The 12,726-nt window shown below is 38.9% G+C and overlaps 1 protein-coding gene across 3 annotated transcripts in view; it reads right to left on the reverse strand.

Annotated features, from left to right (window-relative positions):
* The window catches only part of macrod2 (mono-ADP ribosylhydrolase 2), a 436,267-nt gene that overhangs the window by 371,019 nt on the left and 52,522 nt on the right, over nt 1-12,726 (reverse strand). The window lies entirely within an intron of this gene.

Consider the following 12,726-nt stretch of genomic DNA (forward strand, 5'->3'; position numbering starts at 1 on the left):
CCATTTACTGTATGAACTATCTGATTGGCCCAATTGGGAAATACAAGTGACTACGGCAGAGAAGCTAAATGAGGCCGTTGGAGAGATGCTGCGCTGGGTTTGATGCGCCTGCCGCAGGGGGACATGTATGCATCTAATGAGTATGTAGCATAAAGACAATGGTGCAGCCACTGCTGGGGCCGAGCCACGTCCGCTCCGACTAAGTTGGGAATCACACAGGTGGATCTAGGCACCTCACGAATGCATTTAACACTGTTATATGTAGACACATGTATGTGGGCCATGATCGCGTGAAAATTCAGATGTACACACATAGATGTACACACCCCAGCTTTAATAACAGTTCAGGGTTGCCTTTAAAAACAGCGAGTCAGATCCAAACCTTAAGTATACTTCACCCTACTAGTGTTCTAAATATACCACGTCGGCTTAAAGTTAAAGTAAACACCCTTGGTTTGCGTCATGGTTCAGCAGTGAACCACATATGAGAATTTTGTTGATGTTACATAATTTTCCCTGTCATTTTTTTCTGTGGATTACTGACTGGTGGTATTAGAAGTTAAAAACGGATTTTATGAAGTTAATGATTTGCATCGCTCAAATTTTTGTGAGTCTGAAGCCTTTCATTCTGCAATTAATTCAATGGCTTACTTGTTTTTTTTAAGTCACACGGTACTTGATATCTCCACTGTCCTTCCAAAACCTCAGATTTTACTTTTTAAAAAACGTGTTGTTAAAGTTTACAAGCAATTTTTAACACTTTTTATTTGTTGTATATTTTTAAAACCCAATGACAATTATGTAATCATAATGATTTATAGCAAAAAAATACAAATCACGATATGTTTAATTTGCACACAATTAAGATTATCTTAAATTCTGAGGTTGACATGAAACTAGGTTTCTGTTACTTACAATTTATTAGTTGATTCTATCACATGAGATGAGATTCTGGTCAGAACTAACAGGAGATCACAGCAATTTCATGTATCAAAGCACACGGTTGATCTGCAGCAGTAAATCAATATCCAGTTTCCCAATACCTTCAAAGATTTTGGCGCTCATAAAAAACATATAATATATCATGCTGTATGATTTTCAGTAGCTGAACAGTGCAGAAAAATATCATTTTTGAAAGCTTCCCTTAAGTATTGGGGGAAGGGGAGCTGGGCGCCTGCTACTGGGGTGACCTGTGGTGACCCTTTTAACACAATGACCTCACCTCAGGCGTCTTTGTCAGCGTATTGTTGGATCTTACAGATGACCTCATTTGCCCTGCGAAAAACATTGATCAGGTCGGATGCCTGTGAGGCTGGTGCACACTTGAAATTCTACCTTGTGAATAGGACACTTCATTTGAAAAACAAGGACAGAGTTTGTGGGTCGACACATGCCAATGAGCATTATGCAAATTCCAGGCTAAGAAACTGGACATTGCTCATCTGATCTTTGAGAGAGAAAGTCATGTCTGATGAGAGGTCAGATAAAGCCGGGTGAAACAAGGGTCATGGATGAAAAATGAATAACGGGTGGACATTTTGGACTTCTGACCTCTTCTTTAAGCAATTGGTGCACATTTTTCACTTTTTAGCCTTTTGACTCTTTTTCAAGCAATTGGCGGACATTTTTCATCTTTTTAGACTCGGCCGCTTTTTTAAGCAGTGGGTGGACATTTTTCATCTTTTTGGACTTTTGACCCTTTAATTTTAAGCAGAGGAAACAGTACAGGTCAGGTCAGGCATTGTCATGGAGCACAATAATAAACCTCCAGCTCTTTAACAGAACAAACGGTCGATAAATAATGCAGCAGTTCTTTGTCTTGCATCATAAAATTTTAAAAGACAAACGAAAACAATGTAATAAATGCTGCTTTTGACCAGAAAGCCAATTACAAGCGAATGCAGAAGCCTCATGTCATTCAATTATTTTTAGAGTTTAATTTACCAAAAGAGCCATAAGGGAGTTGAGTAAATTGAGTTTTTGGAATTGAGTTTTTCCTAATTCTCTTCCCTTTCCTTCTTTAAAAAAAAAAAAAAAAAAAAAAAAAAAAAGAAATGATTACTAACCTCGCTATTCTTAGCTTTTATACTGTGCTAGGCTTTAATGGACTAGTTTGATGCACTTATGTATTTTTCGTTGCCTATGTTGTTATAATTGCTTCCAATGTTTCCTCATCTGTAAGTCGCTTTGGATAAAAGCGTCTGCTAAATGACTAAATGTAAATGTAAATGTAAAAGCACCATCTTATTCTGATCTCATTTTGTTTCACCTTGCAGGAAGATGTAGTCATCAACTCCTTGCAAATCTATTCCCAAGCGTGTGATGTGTTTGCTCCCATTCTGCCTGGCCTACCGTACGAAGCCTTTTCCTACAGCTCAGCCCAAAAACTTCCCAAAAAAAGAGCAAAACTCTTACTAAGGAACCATTTGCTTTCTCTTCTCTTTTTTACCTTGTATTCTCTCAAAGCTGATCTCCCTTGCCGAAGCAGAGGAAGAACCGAGGTCAAAATGTCAGGCCTCACGTCACACCACACGTAATATATTTTCTGAAGCATAGAAGCTACAGGTAAAAAAAAACTGTTTCTGTATGTTTCTGTGTGTGCGCATGTTTGGTGACATGGTTTTTGTTAGTCACCACCTATTGCTTTGACCTTTCAGTGTTTACATTCGCTCATACGCTTCTCTTCCCTTTCAATGCACATCGCAAATCAAATACGCAGACCAGAGTTTAAAAAACGAAAGTGTTCCCCTCTCCTGCAGGCAGCCATTCCAGACGCTGAAACCACAATTTAAGTTATGCACGTGTTGAAGAGACAGCTGCGGCCTGGGCGTGGAGCCACGGCCACGTGTGCTCTGCTGTCAGTCACCGCCGTCACGCGGTGAAATAAATCCAAGCAGTCAAAACAAACGTTTGAACAACCAGGCAGAAATCTGTGTTTACAAAAGTGAAGAAAAACAGCTTAAAACACGACCGTCAATATTTAAAGACAGTTCTGAGCTGTGGATGCTTCTCAAGTGTGAGTTCTTCGCTCTCTTTCCCTCATGCGCATCGATTTAGCAGCTCTGTTTTAAAAACTAGTGAGACTACATGGGCAGCATCTTAACAGCGTGACGTGAATGATTTAGAATGCTTTACATAGCCAGCAACTACCATATTTTCAAATCTATCATGTAACCTGATTTGCCATATAAGATTGTTTTCACTGATTTTACTGCAGTGCATTCTGGGATTTCCTTTTGCAAGAACTACACTCAATGCTTCCTAACAACTTGTCCAAATTACAACATAAATAATTAAAATGTCTACCTCACAAAGCCTTTCTGTCAGGAACACATCTGTGATGCCTTAAAACACAGCCTCCATAGGGAGCTCACTGTGTGTTTCTAAGCTACATCTGCTTTAACTGTAATTTCTTCGCTCTATCACTGAATTTCTTTTTCATATCCTTACTGAACCTCTCAATCTCTCCATTTCTTCTGTTCTCGGACACAAGGGAACCCAAGATGCGCATTTCTCCTCATTGGGACCAAGGACCTGAAACTCAGAGGCCACAACAACCACAATCTCCAGTCATCTTAATGAATCCAATTTTTAGCTTGACAGCCCACGGCGTGCATACATCTATCTCCTCTTAAAATCATCTGACATTAATACAAATTAACAGGGACTCATCTATTAAGGCGGCAACCGTTCTGGCACTTTCCCGGTGGAGCAGGTTGAATTATTGAACAGGGAAAATGACTTACAACTGTTATGAAGTAAATTCTTACCTCCAGCCAGCATCTGTTAAAGCAATAACAAGCGACAGCGACTGATTCCTACGGGCAACGATAATTTGATCTGGAGCATCATATGTTTTCAGAACATCTATTTAATTGACTTTACTAGATGAGAGACATTAATTCACGTCATCCATTAACTGGCCTAAATGATCTTTTAAAAGGTGATATGTCTTCACGTGCCCTTTAGCAAAACTGTGTGCCCACATCTCCGCCGTTTCATCGACCTACGGGGTATTTGTCCAGAACGTCTGCTCTAGATGAGAATAATCATTTCGTTTCCCTCTGAAAGGTCCTGCGCGCTACAATCGTCCTTTAGCCCTCCGTGAGGACTGTGTCGGGACTAACTTCGATCTGGTTAGTATTCTCGTTTGCGTGAGGGCCAAGGTTTAAATGTCAACGCCGAATTTGCATGCTGCTAAGGTGACCAGCAAGCTATGCGCAACTGACAGATGGTGAAGCCATGCTGTAATGCCAACTGGTATATTGGTGGATGATGGTGTTAGTATGCTGATATGATGTAGCCTACTGATATGACACAGCCAACTCTAACGGAGATGTTATTGGATTAATTTTACACTGATGAGGCACTGAATGTTTGTAAACACTGATGTATTTTACAATATAAACTAATGGTTGGGTAAAATATAGGCAAAACCAAGCGCTGATTTAAAATATTTTTCTTATTATATCTGGTCCAATTGAATTGTCACAAACGTACACAAAAAACAGAAGTGTCTATAAAGGATCAGACATAAATTAAAGGGACAGTTCACCCTAAAATTTCATCATTTACTCACACTCTTGTCTTGTGACTGACCGTCTTCAGCAGAACACAAAAGAAGATATATTAAAGAATGTCGATGGACTTGCATTGGTTTCGTGTCCATACAACAGAATTAAATGGGTACCTTCGTTTACAAAAGCTCTTCAAAATATCTTCTCACATGGGTTTGAAATGACAAGAGGGTGAGAAAATTATGAAAGAACTTTCTTTTTTGGCAGAACTATCTCTGTAAATATAATTATTACAAAACTACAAGCACATTACATTATAAGACACAAAGCTTATTTTTGTTGGTTTAAATGTCAGAAATAGTTTTACTTTAAAAATCAGTCAGTATAAGAGCAAGTAAAATAAGAATTTATTAAGATATTTCCTGAAAGGTCCACTCAATAGGATATTTCCAAAGAACAGAGCCTAATGAGTCACTAAGCTTTAATACTTGAATACTGATCACATAATGTGCTAGAAACTGATATCAGTCGGTATAGTCTTACCACTTTTTGCTTACGTCATGTGGTGAGTTGTTGTTGAGAGGGGAAAGGGAGCATAATGTTTTTGATTAAAGATTTTCAAGTGCAAATGAATTAAAAATAATAATGGCGTGCACAGATATTTTATATTATTACACGGCTCGTTGGAATGTTTGATTCTGATTGGCCAGTCGCAACATTTGAAGGTTTGTTATTCCCAGATGACAACCTCGCAAAACTATTAAGACACGGTAACCCGGATGCAGCAAATCAGTTTGACAGTTTCAGCACACCTAGCACACCGTTATTTAAAAAAATGAATTAGCACTTGTAATCTTTAATAGAAAACATTAAGCTCCCTTTCCCCTCTCAACAACAACTCTTCACCACATGACATAAGCAACAAAAAAGGGGTAGGACTATACTGACTGTCCAATGGCCAGATATTTTCAGCCTTCCCCCCCAGGCCCCGTGTCAGTCACTGAACAAACACACTTTTCCTACATTTTCAAAAAAAATTCTTCAAATTTCAGAAGCCGGTTCACTCGGATATTCGTCACGATACGGAGAAGAAGTCAATCGTAACTTCCGTTTCATGGTGACTTTAAGAAGTTTATAAGAAAATTCTCAAATACTTAATATCGTAATAGAGCTTGAAAAGCATCATTAAACACTTAAATAAGCATTTAAATATAACTTAAATAAACTAAATTTTTCTTAAGAAATCGTATTAGCGGAAACCTGCCTCCATAAAGCCTCACACAATGATCATGATCTTATAACTTTTTAATCTGGAAAAAATGTAGTACTGCCAACATTTATTAAAAACATCCCAGAGTGATCAGAAGCTATATGATAAAATTGTAAATTCTAGGAATAATATAACCATATAATTACATTTATACAATTACATACTATATTATAGTATAAAAATATACACTTTGATAATATAACAGTTTTGACAAGGTTTTCAACTGAACATAGAAAAAAATTATAAATGAGTAAGTGACCCTAAACTTTTGAACTGTATCCTGCATTTAGAAAGAAAAAAAATGACAGCCGCTAGTAAAAATGCCATGCAGATTCCCAACAAGGCCTGTGACTGTCTGACCTTCTGCAGAACTGTGAGACTAACACCACCTCCCTACGGGCCTTTCTTACACAACACTTCAGTTGGCATCAATACACTTAGACTTAACCAAAAACCAGGCCTGTCTCCCGCCGTGGCCTCTGTGTCTCTCAATGAGAGGATCTGGAAGGGGACCTGGCTGCTTTACGGCATCCTGAGCGATCAGTGGTGTCAGCAAGCTCTTAATACTGCCCGTCACTGTTCATCCCAACATCGGCCATGTCACGCCGATGCCTCAAGGTCTCTGCTTGGCAGCTCGAGCGCTAGGTGAGATGGGTGGTTTTGTGCTGCATTAGAAAATTAGGAATTTGCTAAAGGTCAGTGAGAAGAAAGTTAGAGCATGTCAATGAGATTCAGGAGGATTTAATGTAGAAGACGCGTTATTTACAAGTTATATTGTAGGTTCTGTCATTTTAATGCCTTATTGTATTTTGGTTTGTTGTATACTCAATGCTTAAAAATGACCATATAACTTACGAGATCAATGGGTGAATGTCAAAAAACATGTTTCACATGTAAAAGTTATAAAAAAAATATACGTTTTGTATAATTTTTATGATTTGGTTAACTGTCATTAAAATATAACAAAACAAAAAAATCTTACATATGTCTATTTCTTTAAATATAAAACATTATATTTCACTACCAGTCAAAAGTTTAGGATCACTTTCACTTATTTATTCTTTACTACTATTCTAAAATATGTAAAAATATAAATAAACCTTGTAACCGTGAGAAAAGTGCATGTCTGGCAGTCTAGCGGATATACATGTCACTTTAGGCCATTGGTTTCGGTGCCTGTATGTCACACCAAACAACAAACTCAGGATTCCAAGCAAGCGTTTCATAGTTTCACAAGAATGAGGATGTGCTGCATATTTGCGAAGTAACACTGCAGAAACTCTCTCTCTCGTTTTCAATCTCTCAAATGAAAAGAAACAAACAACTGCAATCCAATGATCCACTAGAGGAGCCTAAGAAAATAAGCTGATGTAATCCACATCTCTCTGCTGCTTAAGACCTTCTCTATGACTGCCTGTCCCGCATGACAAGCACCAAGACGGCCCGGCCCCTATATGGATACACTCACACAAGACTTAAAACTGACAGCTGACCATTTACCCTTCCATTCTTTTGCTCTGTCCACACGCGCACACACTTATAAGGCCACTGTCAAATGAAAGTGAGGACACACTGACAGGAAATGAGGCGCCGCTCACCGATTACAAATCTCATTGGGGTCATTTGACCATAGACAAAGCCGACGGCACGCAATTCGTTTATCTGATGTCGACGACAGTCAAATACTGTTCTGAAGACCAAGAACAGAAAGCAGGCAGAGTAGAATGAAATCTCAAATTGAGCCGTTATGAAACCAATCCCGATAAAAGCAAAATGATTAGTGATTTAATACAATGATGACTGGTAAGCTCTGAAGACATATTTTAATGACCACAAGGCCGTTTCAAGCCATGGCTTTATCCCACGCAAATAAATCCAAAATGTTCTTCAATTCTACAGTAGATGGTCAAGATAAAATGCTGGTCTTGCTAGTATTCTGGACAAATGGAAATTATTCAAAATGGTAAACATAAAAGGAGGCTGTTTCTTCATTATGGTTACATTTCAGTGTCTGACATGGGAGGTGGAGGAGGAAGTCAAGGTTTTGAGTGTCACTGTTCTAAATGAGTTCAGGAGCCTGACTTCATTTAAGAACTGACAGCTGTGCTGATAAGGACAGGATTATAAAACGCCAGGAAGTGGCACTGCTTTCAGTCTACAACATGCTCAAAAGAAATAAGTCTTTCTTTTTCCTGAGAGATATTTTACTGCAGGGATGCTGGGAGTTCTATGAGAGAGATCTATGGCCATAGTCCGATGAAAAACATGAAAATTACATCATTTAATATTGAATGATGCTTTGAGAACTTTGTCTCAAACCATACGTGTTGCATGAGTGATAACTCAGAGCAGACTTGTTGAAGAGTGTAGATGTACTATGACTTTCGTGAAAAACATTTTCAAGGAATGATGGTAGCTAAACAACAGCAATACCCATTGACTTGCAGAGTTTTTTAATGGGTACCTCCATGACAGTTTTTTTTGTTTCATCAATGTACATCTTACAGAGAAATGTTCAATATTATCATGTATTATGTACTTTATATATGACCTATTTTCCAGTTTTTTCCTGTCACTACTCTGTATTCTTCTGCATTAACTGTTAAGCAGCTTCGCAACAATGCAACTATAGAATAAATTTGAATTGAAACTTTAATATTTCCTCCAGCTTAAGTTGCTAATGACTTCCCTGCTATAGTATGCAGAACCCTAATTTTCAACACAAACTACAGTGAGATGAAATTCTGTGTTCTTTAGTTTTGGAAAACTCTACCGGGTTGCCCAGCAGGCCCAAATCTCATCTTCAATTAATAAGCCCAAGACTATTATTAGCAGAAAGGAAAACTGGCTTCATATTAATGGAGTCTGCAAAGTAATGAAACATTAAATATCTGCTCGCGAGATAAAGCTCGACCATGTCAGTTGAAAATGGAAACTGGAGTGATTTGTGTGAACCAGGGTTTGAAGCCACAGGTTTGATCAATGAGGTGATCCAAAAGTTTAGTAAGGTTTTATAAATGTTTGCCTGAACTGCCTAAGGAGTCTCTCAAAAGAGAGATGAGCGGGGATACAAATCTACTGTCGGTCTAACAATAGATCATTTTGATTTTTTCCTTTCTCCAAAAAGACAAAGCCCTCGCATCCATTCATGTGCTTCCCTGTTCCTGAAAGGAAACATCTCCCGTCTACATCTAGACTCATTTTGCTTTTCCTGTCTGCAACGACTGTCCATAAGCAGATGCAACCATAACCTCCTGTGTTTCCTGTGAGACACCACAACACAATGCTTTGGACGCAATGCAATGTCCCTCCACCCAGCCAAGTGTTTCTTTATGGGGGTGTGTTTGTCTATTTTGTCCCCAAGACTAGTGCTTGACAATGTCTCCGTGAGTTTGGTCATTAATCATGTCGTTCCTATGCGCGCCGACATGACAACAGAGAAAGGGGGCAGTGGGAGGGCAGCAATGGGTGGCGTCTAATGTGACACGGGCCGCCCCGCAGAGCCTCTATGAACTTGTACGGAAAGGTCGGCTGCATTCACGCTTACCAGGTCACTAATCAAATTATGTCAACAAGGCAAAAGAGCATAAGGCACCAAATTCGTTTAGCCACTGAAAGAAGGCCAAGCCCTCAGTGGGGTACCAACAAACAGGGCCCCTCTCAGAAAAAAGACCAACATAGAAATTATGCAAGATTATGTGTGGGTAGTCAGTAACTTTTGTTGCGGCCATTAGTGCCAAACAAAAAAGAGAGAGCTATGCAAATTAAGCATGTAAATCTATTTTCTTACTCGGGAACTGCATCTCCCACCCCCCTCTCTCATTTTCATAAGCCAGATGGCCGTAGTTTTGGGCTAATTCACTTAGCCAAGCATAAGTAATTCCTCACATATATCCATGGCCAATCCATTATTAGATAACACAAAAAAGAGCAAATATGCTGTTCAATTGAAGGCGGATTCATCCATCTATCATCGAGCCTGGAGGTGGGAAAATAAGTCTCCTAGGTCAGCAGGCACTGCTCTGGCACATGGTCGGTCCTGCGGGGCCTCGGGACCCTTGCTGAAGATCGGCTTAATTAGCCCTCTGATGACAGAGAGAAGGATGGCGGGTAGGGGGACACAGATGAGGGTGGAATGCTGGTCAGGGTCCAGCAGACTAAAGATGTGGAAGCCGAACGAAATATTTGGACAGGTATTCAAAAATATGTGGGGAAAAACAGCCAGAGATTTCCTCAGAGCTGAATGGATGAGCAGCTTTTCATCTCCATCTTTTAAGCCCATCTGCACAGTCAATTGTTTTTTCTGCATGAAATGAAGAGCTACGACAAATACGGTTTGTAAATATGAAGGACTGATTCAGTCGAAAGATAAGAGTACAGTTACAGTTCAAAGTGACATATTATTTATCAAGATGGTTAAAAATCTTATTTTAATATAATATAACAATAATATACTACTACTACTACTACTACTACTAATAATAATAATAAAAATGATGATGATAATAATGATGCATAATTGTTAATGTTTATTATTATTATTATTATTTAATTATATATAATTCTGAACATATAATGTTTTAATATATAATACAATTATTCATAATATCATTCTTTAAAACCTATAATAAAAGTAACTCTTTACACTTGAAATGAAATGAATATTTCAATTCTAATTAAATAACATTAAAATACATTTCCTCTTACAGAAACAGATCCATTTTTCCTAATAGAACAAAAAACGAAAAGGAACATTGTTCGTGAGGTCAGCCCATGTTTTCATTTCTCCACAATCAAATAAAACGACTGCCAGAAAAGCAAGAAGTAACATATCAATCAAGCCTTGTAATAATCTGTTGAACTGAGAGGCAGTTCATTTCAGCCGCTTTGAGTCAAGCCTGTATGACAGATTGAATAGAATTATCGTCAATAAAATATCAGGCACTGTGCAATTGGTCTCCGCATTGACTGCCTGAGCTCTAATTTTCCACAGAGTTTAATCTGAATGTTAAGTAGTTTGAAAACGAAATAAATTCACAGGAATCCCTGAATGCGTTTCATATCGTCCGCCGGGTGATTAATTGAAACCTTAAACGAAACGGCTAGTCTGGTCCTCGTTGTTTTACAGCTACGGGTGGTTTCATGAGACGCGGGCGAGAAAATGGAAGCCGACTGGCTATGCGTTTACCTATATGTCTTTGGCATACTAAACAGTCTGAAGGTGATCTCGGTAAGCGAGAAGAGGCCATGTCTCACTCTTTTCTCCGCTGAAGCTGACTGATGTTGACCTCCAATCGGTGTGTGTGTGTGTGTACATGTGCGGGAACACTGCGGCCTTGATTAAGAGAGAATTTCGAAATTCGCTTGTGGGCGGTAAATCCTATTGTTGCTGAGCGAATGGCTGGATTGACACTCGATCCATCCGTCAATGCTGCGAATCGATAAGGTCAAAATCAGCACTAGAGCTCACGAGGCGTCCAGGATTCCTATCACCTTAATTAACAGCTTTAGCATTGATCAAACCGAGTGGGAGCCGATTGAACAGATGCGTTTCATTAGAATGCACCCATTATCTTCGTTTGAGTGAGATAATATACAGTGGCTCCAAACAGTGTTTGGATAGTCGAGCCACCCTGAAAAAAGCAATGACATTAATTTTTCAGTACGCATTTCTCAGAGTAAAATAAACAAAAAAGGTCTGTCAGGTTTCGAAATGTAAAACATTGTAGACGGTCCAACCTTCAGAAAACGCAAACGATGCTGGTCCAGAACAGGAAGTTCTGCGTTTTTTAACACTATATGAACGTTTGAACAGAATACAACCTACAGAAAAGAAATGAATCAAAATGTCAAGCTAATATCTTTAAATAATATCGGTTTAAATATATATTTACGGTTTAAAAATAAGTATGTAAATTAAACTGGAGTTGCTGGCGGATCAGTGTTTACAACTTGCAAAAAAAAAAAGTCTATACTAAACCCTTTTTGGCAAGTGGAACATGCTCATAGCAAACTACACTTGAGACTACTCTCTCAGAGAACTACTTGAGAATCTTGCGGACCAGCTGGTAAAAAAATATTTCCAAAAACAAAAAGTAAAGCATGATTTACTGGCAGATGCCACTTGGTATGTTATTTTATTTTACGCAATAAAACTCTAAAACATGATTTTATATTTTTGGGACCCTTCTACATCAAAAAGGAGAAACAACCCATGCAGTGCCGATGAAAATAATCAAATCAAAGATATAAATTCCCATCTGAGTGCTATTGGCAGGCCACAGCAGAACATACGCAACCTTGACTGTCCGACATTTATGGGCCTCTCCGGAGAGCACCTTGGAATGAATGGCTTTCAGCGAAGCGGCATGTCTATTGTAACATATCAGGCATTACCTGACAGCGACGGCCAATGGGAGCGCGAGGGCTCTTTAAAAACATTCATTCCACACAAACAGGAGTGTGAGGTCACACTTCGCTAAGGGTGAGAGAATGACAACAGATGTAGCGAGTTGGGAACTGGCACTGGAGCCAACAACAGCAACAGAGGGCAGGAAATAACAAAGTGCGCAGATGGAAGAGATGACAAGGTGCCTGATGTGTTTAAGGCATGTTAGAGTTGTCGACAGAAAGAGCCAGCAGTGGGACTGTGAGAGACAGCCTGGGGTACTATCAGAATAGTCGGAACAAAATAAGAAATGAGGCTTTCAAATTCTATGATAAAAAAAAGATGATCATTAAGACATTCTGTCATGATTTACTTAATCTTATTTAGTTCAAAACCTGTGACTCAGACAACAGAAGGTTCTTTGAGAAATGTCTCTGGTTTTGTGTGCATACAGAGGAAGTCAATGGGGGCCAATGTTGTTTGGCTAGCAACGTTCTTTAAAATCTCTTCTTCTATGTGTTCTGCAGAATAAAGAAAGTTGTTTTTAAGTC

Source organism: Barbatula barbatula (genome assembly GCF_947034865.1).
Source record: "Barbatula barbatula genome assembly, chromosome: 14".
NCBI classification, from domain to species: domain Eukaryota; kingdom Metazoa; phylum Chordata; class Actinopteri; order Cypriniformes; family Nemacheilidae; genus Barbatula; species Barbatula barbatula.